General features: G+C 46.7%; 1 pseudogene; it reads right to left on the reverse strand.

Moving 5' to 3' along the window:
* Positions 1 to 9,331: 9,331 nt before the first annotated feature.
* Positions 9,332 to 9,502, reverse strand: LOC115893815 (annotated as a pseudogene).
* Between the last annotated feature and the right edge of the window lie 882 nt (positions 9,503 to 10,384).

A 10,384-nucleotide genomic window follows, 5' to 3' on the forward strand; every position in this document is an offset into this window, starting at 1 on the left:
TGATGCTACCAGGAGGCCTTCTCAGTGCCTATGCCCACACATACACAGCCTGGAAATGCAGTGGAGTTCACATCCCATAGGTGAGCCTTTGAGCAATGGGAGAAAGGAGCCAGAGGGTAATATTTTCCCTTTGCTCTCCTCTGAAGGAGGCTCCCAAGACAGAGTCTATTAGACTCCTGGGGGACGTGGTCCTGTAGATGAAGCAATCAGTTGCATTGGGAGATGGCCCATGCATCCTCGCATTGGCTGGTCCTCCTTCTCTCCTTTTCTCCCTGTGTATTCCTCTCTCCTGCTCCCTGCGTTTGTCTTCCCTATTGAAACAGTAGCCAGCAGCACTTTGCCTTGGGCTTCACTTACTAGGGAACCCAGAAGAACGCAGCAGCTTCTTTCAGAATATGATATTTGAGCTGAGACCTGTCAGATGAGTGAGTTAGGCAAACAAAACAAAACAAAAACAAATACAAAAAAAAAAAAAAAAAAGAGAGAGAGAGAAAAAAAAATGGTGAAGGGGCCTGGGCGCAGTGGTTCGCGTCTGTAATCCCAGCACTTTGGGAGGCCGAGGCGGGCAGATCACCTGAGGTCTGGAGTTCGAAACCAGCCTGGCCAACATGGTGAAATTCCGTCTCTACTAAAAATACAAAAATTAGCCAGGTTTGGTGGTGCGTGCCTATAATCCCAGCTACTTGGGAGGCTGAGGCAGGAGAGTCACTTGAACCTGGGAGGCGGAGGTTGAGCCAAGATCACGTCACTGTACTCCAGCCTGACCACAGAGCGAGACTCCATCTCAAAAAAAAAAAAAAAGCACTGAAGAGGCCGGGCCCCGTGGCTCACGCCTGTAATCCCAGCACTTTGGGAGGCCGAGGCGGGCGAATCACAAGGTCAGGAAATCGAGACCACGGTGAAACCCCGTCTCTATTAAAAATACAAAAAATTAGCCGGGCGTGGTGCCGGGCGCCTGTAGTCCCAGCTACTCAGGAGGCTGAGGCAGGAGAATGGCGTGAACCCGGGAGGCGGAGCTTGCAGTGAGCCGAAATTGCCTCACTGCACTCCAGCCTGGGCGACAGAGCGAGACTCCACCTCAAAAAAAAAAAAAAAAAAAAAAAAAAAAAGCACTGAAGAGAGGTGGGAGTTGGCTTCCAGGCAGGCAGTGTGCATTCTAAACCAGGGGAGAGGCCGGTGCATGGGGGAACTAAAAGGCCTCTGTGCCATCTTGGGGAGAGGAAGGATGTAAGGGAGAGATGAAGGGGCAGTGAGAGGTCAGTTCACACAGGGCCCTCCTTGTAGGAGTTTTATTCTAACGTAAGGAGAGCCACTGGAAGGCTGATGCAGGAGCATGGCAGAATCACATTATGATTTATTTTATTTTATTTGAGACGGAGTTTTGCTCTTGTTGCCCAGGCTGGAGTGCAGTGGCACAATCTCAGCTCACTGTAACTTCCACCTCCCAGGTTCAAGTGATTCTCCTGCCTCAGCCTTCTGAGTAGCTGGGATTACAGGTGCCTGCCACCACACCTGGCTAATTTTTGTATTTTTAGTAGAGACGGGGTTTTGCCACATTGGCCAGGCTGGTCTCGAACTCCTGACCTCAAGTAATCCGCCACTCTCAGCTTCTTAAAGTGCTAGGATTACAGGCATGAGCCATTGTGCCTGGCCACATTATGATTTATTTGAAAACAGCATGTAGATGCCATATGGAAAATAACCATTTTTAGCTTTGAGGAAGGAGCCAGAGTAAGGTAGGGACACCAGCTAGGAGTTTCTACAGGAGTCCAGATGAGAACTGATAGTTGCTTAGAGCAGGGTAGCTGACTGGAGAGAAGTGGATGGATCTGAAACATACTTTTGAAGTACAATCCTTCTGACTTATTGGTGGGTTGGATGGGGTAGGAGAGAATGGGGGAAAGAGGAGGAAAGTATAGCTCCCAGGTTTCTGGTTGGAATGGTGGGAGAGAATGATGGAGTACAGATTAGAGGAGAAGATTAAGAACTAAGTTTTGGGCCAGGAGCAGTGGCTCACACCTGTAACCCCAGCACTTTGGGAGGCTGAGGTGGGTGGATCACCTGAGGCGAGGAGTTCAAGACCAGCCTGACCAACATGGTGAAACCCCGTCTCTCCTAAATATAAAAAATTAGCCAGGTGTGGTGGCAGGTGCCTGTAATCCCAGTTACTTGGGAGGCTGAGGCATGAGAATCACTTGAACCCGGGGGTGGAGGTTGCAGTGAGCTGAGATTGTGCCACTGCACTCCAGCCTGGGCAACAAGAGCAAAACTCTGTCTCAAAATAAATAAAATTAAAAAAGAAGAACTTACTTTTGGGTATGTTGATATGTTAGTTTTGTTTTGTTTTGTTTTGTTTTTTTGATATGCTAGTTTTCAGATGTCTTTGTTTTTTAAATTTATTTTTATTATTTATTTAGTTATTCATTTGAGACAAGATGGTGCAATCTTGGCTCACTGGTACCTCCACCTCCTGGATTCAAGCAATCCTCTTGCCTCAGCCTCCCAAGTAGCTGGGATTACAGGCACATGCCACCACGCCCACCTAATTTAGTAGAGATGGGGTTTCACCATGTTGGCCAGGCTGGTCTCAAACTCCTAACCTCAAGTGATAGGCCCACCTTGGCCGCCCAAAGTGCTGGGGTTACAGGCATGACCCACTGCACCTGGTCGGGTTCACTGGGACCTTGAACTTCTGGGCTCAAACAATCCTCCTGAGTAGCTGTGACCATAGTCACATGCCACCGCACTCAGCTGATTTTTAAAAACTTTTTATAGAGGTGGAGTCTTGGTTTGTCATCAAGGGTGGTTTCAAGCTTCAATCTATCCTCCCACCTTGGCCTCCCGAAGTGCTGGGATTATAGGCATGAGCCACAGTGCCCAGCCTGGCATGTCTTTAAATCATTCAAGTGGAGATGTCAAGTAGACATCTGGGTATATGAGACAAGTGCTCGGAAGAGTAGTCCAGGGTAAAGTCACACATCTGGGAGCAGGACTGCTGACATAATTTGTGAGACCCAGTGCAAAATGAAGATAAATGGCCTCATGTTAAAAAATTATTAATAACTTCCAGATGTCAAGAGGATGACATCAAACCAAGCACAGAGACCTCCAGGTAACTGCACAGGTCACTTGCCCATGAAGCCTACATGTGATATTTAATTTGGAAATTGATTAGATTATTTATATAGAGAGAGTTAACAGGAGAAGGAATGGGGACCCCAAATAGGACCTTGAAACCTGTGGATATGCTGGTAGTCACAACGAGACAATACTGTACGATCCCACTTATATGAAATACCTAGAAGAGGCAAATGCATAGAGACGGAAGTAAAATGGGAGTCGCCAAGAGCTGGAGGGAGGTGGGAATGCGGAGTTTGTGCTTAATGGGTACAGAGTTTCACTGTGGGAAGATGGAAAAAGTTCTGGAGATGGATGGTGGTGATGGTTGCACAACAGTATGAATGTATTTAGTGCTACAGAGTCATACACTTAATTAAAATGGTTAAAAACATTAAATTTTGTTATATATATTTCACTACCAAAAAAAAAAAAAAAAAAAAGCTGGCCAGGCATGGTGGCTCACATCTGTAATCCCAGCACTTTGGAGGGCCTAGGCCGGCGGATCACCTAAGGTTAGGAGTTTGAGACCAGCCTGGCCAAATGGTGAAACCCCGTCTCTACTAAAGATATAAAAAATTAGCTGGGTGTGGTGGCACGCGCCTGTAATCCCAGCTACTCGGGAGTCTGAGGCAGGAGAATTGCTTGAACCTGGGAGGTGGAGGTTGCAGTGACCCAAGATTGCGCCAGTGCACTCTAGCCTGGGCAACAAGAGCAAAGCTCCCTCTCAAAAAAAAAAAACAACAACAACAAAAAAAAAAAAACAAAAAAAACAAAACACATTGCTTTTCTCTCTACACTTCTATTATCCTTCATGTGCCTGGCTTTTCTTTTCCTATCTCTCTGGCCACTTCTCAGTCTCCTCAATTCCTTCTCTACCTGAATGAGAAATGCTGCAGTTCTTCCTTTCTTCCTCTCTTCCTTCCTTCCTCCCTCCCTCCCTCCCTCCTTTTCTTCCTCTCTTCCCTCCCTTCCCCTCCCCTCCTTCCTCCTTCCTTCCTTTCTCTTCCCTTCCCCTTCCCCTTCCTTCCTTCCTTCCTCCCTCCCTCCCTCCCTTCCTTCCTTCCTCCCTCCCTCCCTCCCTTCCTTCCTTCCTTTCTTCCCCTCCCTCCACAAATATTTGTCTACTGTGTGCTAGGAATAAACAGGGAACAAAAGATACAAAGTCTCTCCCTCATGGAGCGTATATTCTACTGATTGAGATATGATCTATAAACAAATAAACAAGTAAATACGTAGTATTGTAGATGGTCATAGAGCTACAGAAAAAAAAAAAAAAAGCAGATTAAGGGGAATAGGAAGAACCAAGGATGGAACAGGGTTGCTTTTTTTTTTTTTTTAGACAGTCTTGCTCTCTCCCCTAGGCTGGAGTGCAGTGGCACGATCTCGGCTCACTGCAACCTCTGCTTCCCTGGTTTAAGCGATTCTCCTGCCTCAGTCTCCCAGGTAGCTGGGACTACAGGCATGTGCCACCACGCCTGGCTAATTTTTTTTTGTATTTTTAGTAGAGATGGGGTTTCACCATGCTGGCCAGGCTGGTCTCGAACTCCTGACCTGAAGTGATCCGCCTACTTTGGCCTCCCGAAGTGCTGGGATTACAGACGTGAGCCACCACACCCGGTCAGGCTCACTGTTTTTTACAAGATGGTCTGGTAAAGTTACATTTGAGTAGAGAACTGAAGACAGTGGGAGAGTAAGCAATGCTATTATCTGGAAGCGCCTTCTAAGCAGATCATAGCAAGGGCAAAGGCCCTGAGGAAGAATAGAGCGTCCCAAGACTGGAACAGGCAGAAGAAGGAATGGGTGGTAAGGAAGAAAGATGACTTGAGAAACTCGTCTGTGCTGAAGAGCAGAGAAATATTATTATTATTATTTTTAGAGAAAGGGTCCCACTCTGTTGCCCAGGCTGGAGTGCAGTGGCGTGATCATAGCTCACTGCAACCTTGAACTCCTGGACTCAAGTGATCCTCTTGCCCCAGCCTCCTGAGTAGTTAGGACTATAAGCATGTACCATCATGTCTGGCTAATTTTTTTTTTTTAAGTGAAAGCAAATTTATTAGAGAAGTAAATAAACAAGCAGGGCATGGTGGCTCATGCCTGTAATCCCAGCACTTTGGGAGGCTGAGACAGGTGGATCACCTGAGGTCAGGAATTCAAAACCAGCCTAGCCAAGATGGTGAAACCCCATCTCTACTAAAAATAGAAAAATTAGCCAGGCATGGTGGTGGGTGCCTGTAATCCCAGCTACTTGGGAGGCTGAGGAAGGAGAATTGCTTGAACCTAGGAAGTGGAGGTTGCAGTAAGCTGAGATCGTACCACTGCACTGCACTCTAGCCTGGGTGATAGAGTGAGACTCCATCTCAATAAAAAAAAAAAAAAAAAAGGTATATAAATAAAAGAATGGCTACTCCATAAGCAGAGCAGCCTAATTTTTTATTTTTTCTTTCTTTCTTTATGTTTTTTATAGAGACAGGGTCTCTCTATGTTACCCAGGCTGGTCTCAAATAATCTTCCTGCCTCAGCCTCCCGAACAGCTGGGATTGCAGGTGTGAGCCACAGTACCCCGCCAAGAAATATTATTTATTGAATGTTTGCTATGCTCTGACTTTGTGTGAGGTGCCAAGGTTAGAGCAGAGAACCGATGGAGGTGGTTCCTGACCTCACGGAACTGCCAGTCCAGCAGAGGAGAGACAGGTTCGACAAACAATGATTCTGGTCCACTTGTGAGGAGTGCTCCGAGAGAGTGCTGGAGGGTGAAGGCAGTGTATTACCGCAAGACGGCACCAAAAGAGGCGAAGGGAGGCGGGATCAGAGGGGGCATCTTGGAGGAAGAGACACTTGACAGATTACGATTTGGTGTCCCCTGTGGCTCCACCTTCAGGGAGCGATGCCCTGGTTCTGGTGACATGGACACTCAGGGTCCCCATGGCAGTTCCTTCTCATTGAGTGTCACCTCCATCATTTGGTTTCAAGAACCGGAATGTGCAAATGGCAGTCAGTTCTGTGTGATCAAATGACACTGGCTACATGCTCAAGGATGAATTTAGCATCTACCACAAGTATTCCCACAGTATTCCCAAATAACTTCTGTACCCTCCCCACCTCCAGACACACACGCACACACACACATGGCCTCACACACATTCTCAGACCAGCCTGTCAGTCCACCTCGCCCTCCTCTTCAGTTTCAGCTTCCACTGGTCTAGGTCCCTGCCCCATGAAGCCAGCTAATGGAGCCTCATGGTGGCCAAAGTTGAAGGGACTCAGTGTGGGGACACTGAAGTGTGTGTCCAGGCCATCTCTCCAGCCTTCTGAAACCACCTGCCTTGGGGACAGGAGGTGGGGAGAATGTCATCTGCTCTATTTGTACTCCAGAGCAGCTCTGCTTGTGCCCACAAAGTCTCCCATCCAAGTTTTCTGTCAACTTTCTGTTCAGAGAGTTTCATTTCCAGTTCAAGGGCTAGATGGGGAGTTGACATATGACCTTGGGCAAATTCCTTACCTTCTTGTGTCACAATTTTCTCATCTGTAAATGAGGATAACAAAAGTACCTACTTCAGATAAAGTGAAAAAAAATTCATGAACGTGTTTAACACAGTGACTAGCACATAGTAGGTGCCCAGTAAATGTTAGCTCTTTTTATTACTTTCATCATTGTGATTATTTACTGGAGAGTTTGGCTACATTAAATGTCTGAGCTCCAGCTCAGCTAGCCAAAGTCTATGGTTCAAAATCTACTGTTATACCTGTAGTCTCAGCATTTTGGGAGGCCGAGGCAGGTGGATCACTTGAGGTCAGGAGTTCAACTCCAGCTTGGCCAACATGGTGAAATGCTGTCCCTACTAAAAATACAAAAATTAGCCAAGTGTGATGGTGCACACATGTAATCCCAGCTACAAGGGAGTCTGAGGCATGAGAATAGCTGGAACCCAGGAGGCGGAGGTTGCAGTGAGCCAAGATTGTGCCACCACTCTACTCCAGCCTGGGCGACACAGCAAGACTCTGTCTCAAAAAACAAAACAAATAAAGCAAAACAAAACAAAACAAAGTCTACTGTTAAATAAATCGGCATCCCAGTTTCATCCAAACGGGTTTATGAGCTTAGCTAATGTGTGTCTGCCCCTAAGAGCTAAAGCTGCCCTGGGGCCTCCCAGTCTCTTCCTTAGCCAGGCAGTGTGGTTCTGAGTACCAGAAAGCTCCTAAGGAAAACCTTCTGCCAAAATGTAAAACCAAGGGAAAAGGATAAAAGCAACAATTTTGGACCAGGCTGGCATGAACTGTGATCCCAGTCTGCCATACTTATTTTTTTATTCTAAAATAACAAGATAACTTACACAATGGGCTTTCTAACTTGCTACTTTTCCCTTATCTTTTTTCCCTTTGTGAACCTAAAACATCATGTTCTTTCATGCAATCTTTCAAAAAGAAGAAAAGAAAAAAAAAAGAGCAACAACAAAAAAAACCCTTGACCATTCCAGTTCCCTGCTGACCCAGAGAAGAACAGACTATCTGATATTTCAGCTGGAAGGCAGGGTGGCAGATTCTTTCCAATGGGGTGGCGACTTCCTCCTTACTTTCAGAACACACCCCTTCCCAAAAATACGCCCTCTTGGGCAAGTAGCACAAAGGGAGCAGACCCGTCTCTGGGCGTCAGCAAATGCCCACATCCCTTCCTTTTCCTTTTACACCCAGTGGCCTGGGAATGGCACAAGAGCTTGGGGAATCTGCCCCACCAGTCTGTGTGTGGCCTGGTCAGAGACAGGAGTGGCCTCTCTCTCATCTCTCACCCTCTTGATCCATATTCCAAAACACCTGCCAGAAGTGATTTTTCCGAAACCCAAATCGGATCATTATTTCATTCCACCTGCTTATGCTTGTTAGCTTGTCATGGCCTTTTGTGCCCCCAAAAGGGTTCTCAAACTCCAGCCTGGGGTCTATGCATGGTTAGCTACAAATGAATTATCTTATTCAGATGCAGATTCCAGGCGGTGACTCAGGCCTGTAATCCCAGCACTTTGGGAGGCTGAGGAGGGCAGATCACTTGAGGTCAGGAGTTTGAGACCAGCCTGGCCAACATGGTGAAACCCTGTCCCTACTGAAAACACACAAAAAATAAATTAGCCGGGCATGGTGGTGGATGCCTGTAATCCCAGCTACTTGAGACGCTGAGGCAGGAGGATCCCTTGAACCCAGGAGGCGGAGGTTGCAGTGAGTCGAGATCATGCCACTGCACTCCAGCCTGGGCAACAGAGCGAGACTCCATCTCAACAACAACAACCAAAAAAGATACATGATACATGCTACTATACAACTTGGATGAATCTTAAAAACATGCTAAGTGAAGGAAGCCAGACACAAAAGGCTACATATTGTATGATTCCATGTATCATACAATACACGTATGTCTGAAATGTCCAGAATAGGCAAATCCATAGAGAGAGAAGCAGATTAGCTAGGGGCCGGGGGAAGTGGAGAATGGGGGGTCACTACCTAATGGCTACGGAGTTTCCTTTTGGGGCTGATGAAAATGTTCTAGAGCTAGACAGTGGTAATGGTTGCACGACAGTGTAGGAATGCGCTAAATGTGACTGAATTGCACACTTTAAAATAATTTAAAGGGTGATTTTTTTTTTTTTTTTTTTTTGAGACGGAGTTTTGCTCTCGTTGTCCAGGCTAGAGTGCAATGGCGCGGTTTCAGCTTACTGCAACCTCTGCCTCCCAAGTTCAAGAGATTCTCCTGTCTCGGCCCCCTGAATAGCTGAGACTACAGGCGTGCACCACCACACCTGGCTAATTTTTTGTATTTTTAGTAGAGATGGGGTTTCATCATGTTGGCCAGGCTGATCTCAAACTCCTGACCTCAGGTGACCCACCTGCCTTGGACTCCCAAATCACTGGGATTACAGGCGTGAGCCACTGTGCCCAGCCTTTGTTTTTTTTGTTTTTTTTTTTGTTTTTTTTTTTTTGACAGAGAAGATCTCACTATGTTGCCTCAGCTGGTCTTGAATTCCCAAGTCCAAGTGATCCTCTCACCTCAGCCTCCCAAAGTGCTGGGTTTACAGGTGTGAGCCACTGCACCTGACTGAAAGGGTGAATTTTATGTTATACTAATTTTACCACAACAGAAAGCATCTTAATCATAACACTTATTGCCCTTTCTATAATTTTTCGGTTCTCATCTCTGCCTCCTCTACTCACCATGGGTAGGTTCTGTCTCCAGTTCTTGAATTCTGCCCCAACACAATAGCGTGCTCATTAAACACTGGCAGAAGGAAGATGAACCTGTTGATGGCAAGCAATGGCTACAGGCTAAGTGTTGATTATCTACTTGGTATTATGTGTTGGTTTTCTACACTTGATCTTAGCCAGAAGGCCAAGAAGCGGTATGTATTGGTTTTCTATTGCTGTGTAACTAATGACCACAAATCTAGAGGCTGAACACAACACATCAGTTGTCTCACAGCCCTGTGTGTCTGGAGCCTGGGCATGGCCTTGCTGGGTCCTCCACTCAGGGTCTCGCCAAGTTTCAATCAAGGCGGCTGCTGGACTGCATTCTAACCTCAAGGCTCCACTATGAATTAATTAACTTCTAGGTTCATTCAGGCTGTTGGGAGGATTCATTTTCTTTTTACCTTTTTCTTTTCTTTGTTTTTTTTTGAGATAGAGTTTCACTCTTGTCACCCAGGCTAGAGTGCAATGGCACGATCTCGGCTCACTGCAACCTCCACCTCCCAGGTTCAAGTGATTCTCCTGCCTCAGCCTCCAGAGTAGCTGGGATTACGGGCATGTGCCACCACGCCTGGTTAAGTTTTTGTATTTTCAGTAGAGATGGGGTTTCTCCATGTTGGTCAGGCTGGTCTCGAACTCCCGACCTCAGGTGATCTGCCTGCCTCGGCCTCCCAAAGTGCTGGGATTACAGGCGTGAGCCATGGCACCCGGCCTCATTTTCTTATGACTGTGTGACTGAGGTCTCTGTTTTCTTGCTGGCTGCAGGTGGGGCTGTTCTTAGCTACTAGAGACTGCCCACAGTTCCTTGCCATGGGGCCCTCTCCATGGGCCCTCTCATAACGTGGGAGCTTACTTCTTTCAAGCCAACAATGGAGAGACAGTCTCTCTGATGTGTATGATAGCAGGATGGACCCTTATGTATATGATCATAACTTTAAACATCTTTATCACATTCTATTGGTTACAAGCAAGTCCAAGGTCCTACTCACACCCATGCAGGGTGTAAACGTAGGGGCCACCCTAGAACTCCTCCTCTACA

The sequence above is a fragment of the Rhinopithecus roxellana genome, chromosome 15 (assembly GCF_007565055.1).
Source record: "Rhinopithecus roxellana isolate Shanxi Qingling chromosome 15, ASM756505v1, whole genome shotgun sequence".
Lineage (NCBI taxonomy): Eukaryota > Metazoa > Chordata > Mammalia > Primates > Cercopithecidae > Rhinopithecus > Rhinopithecus roxellana.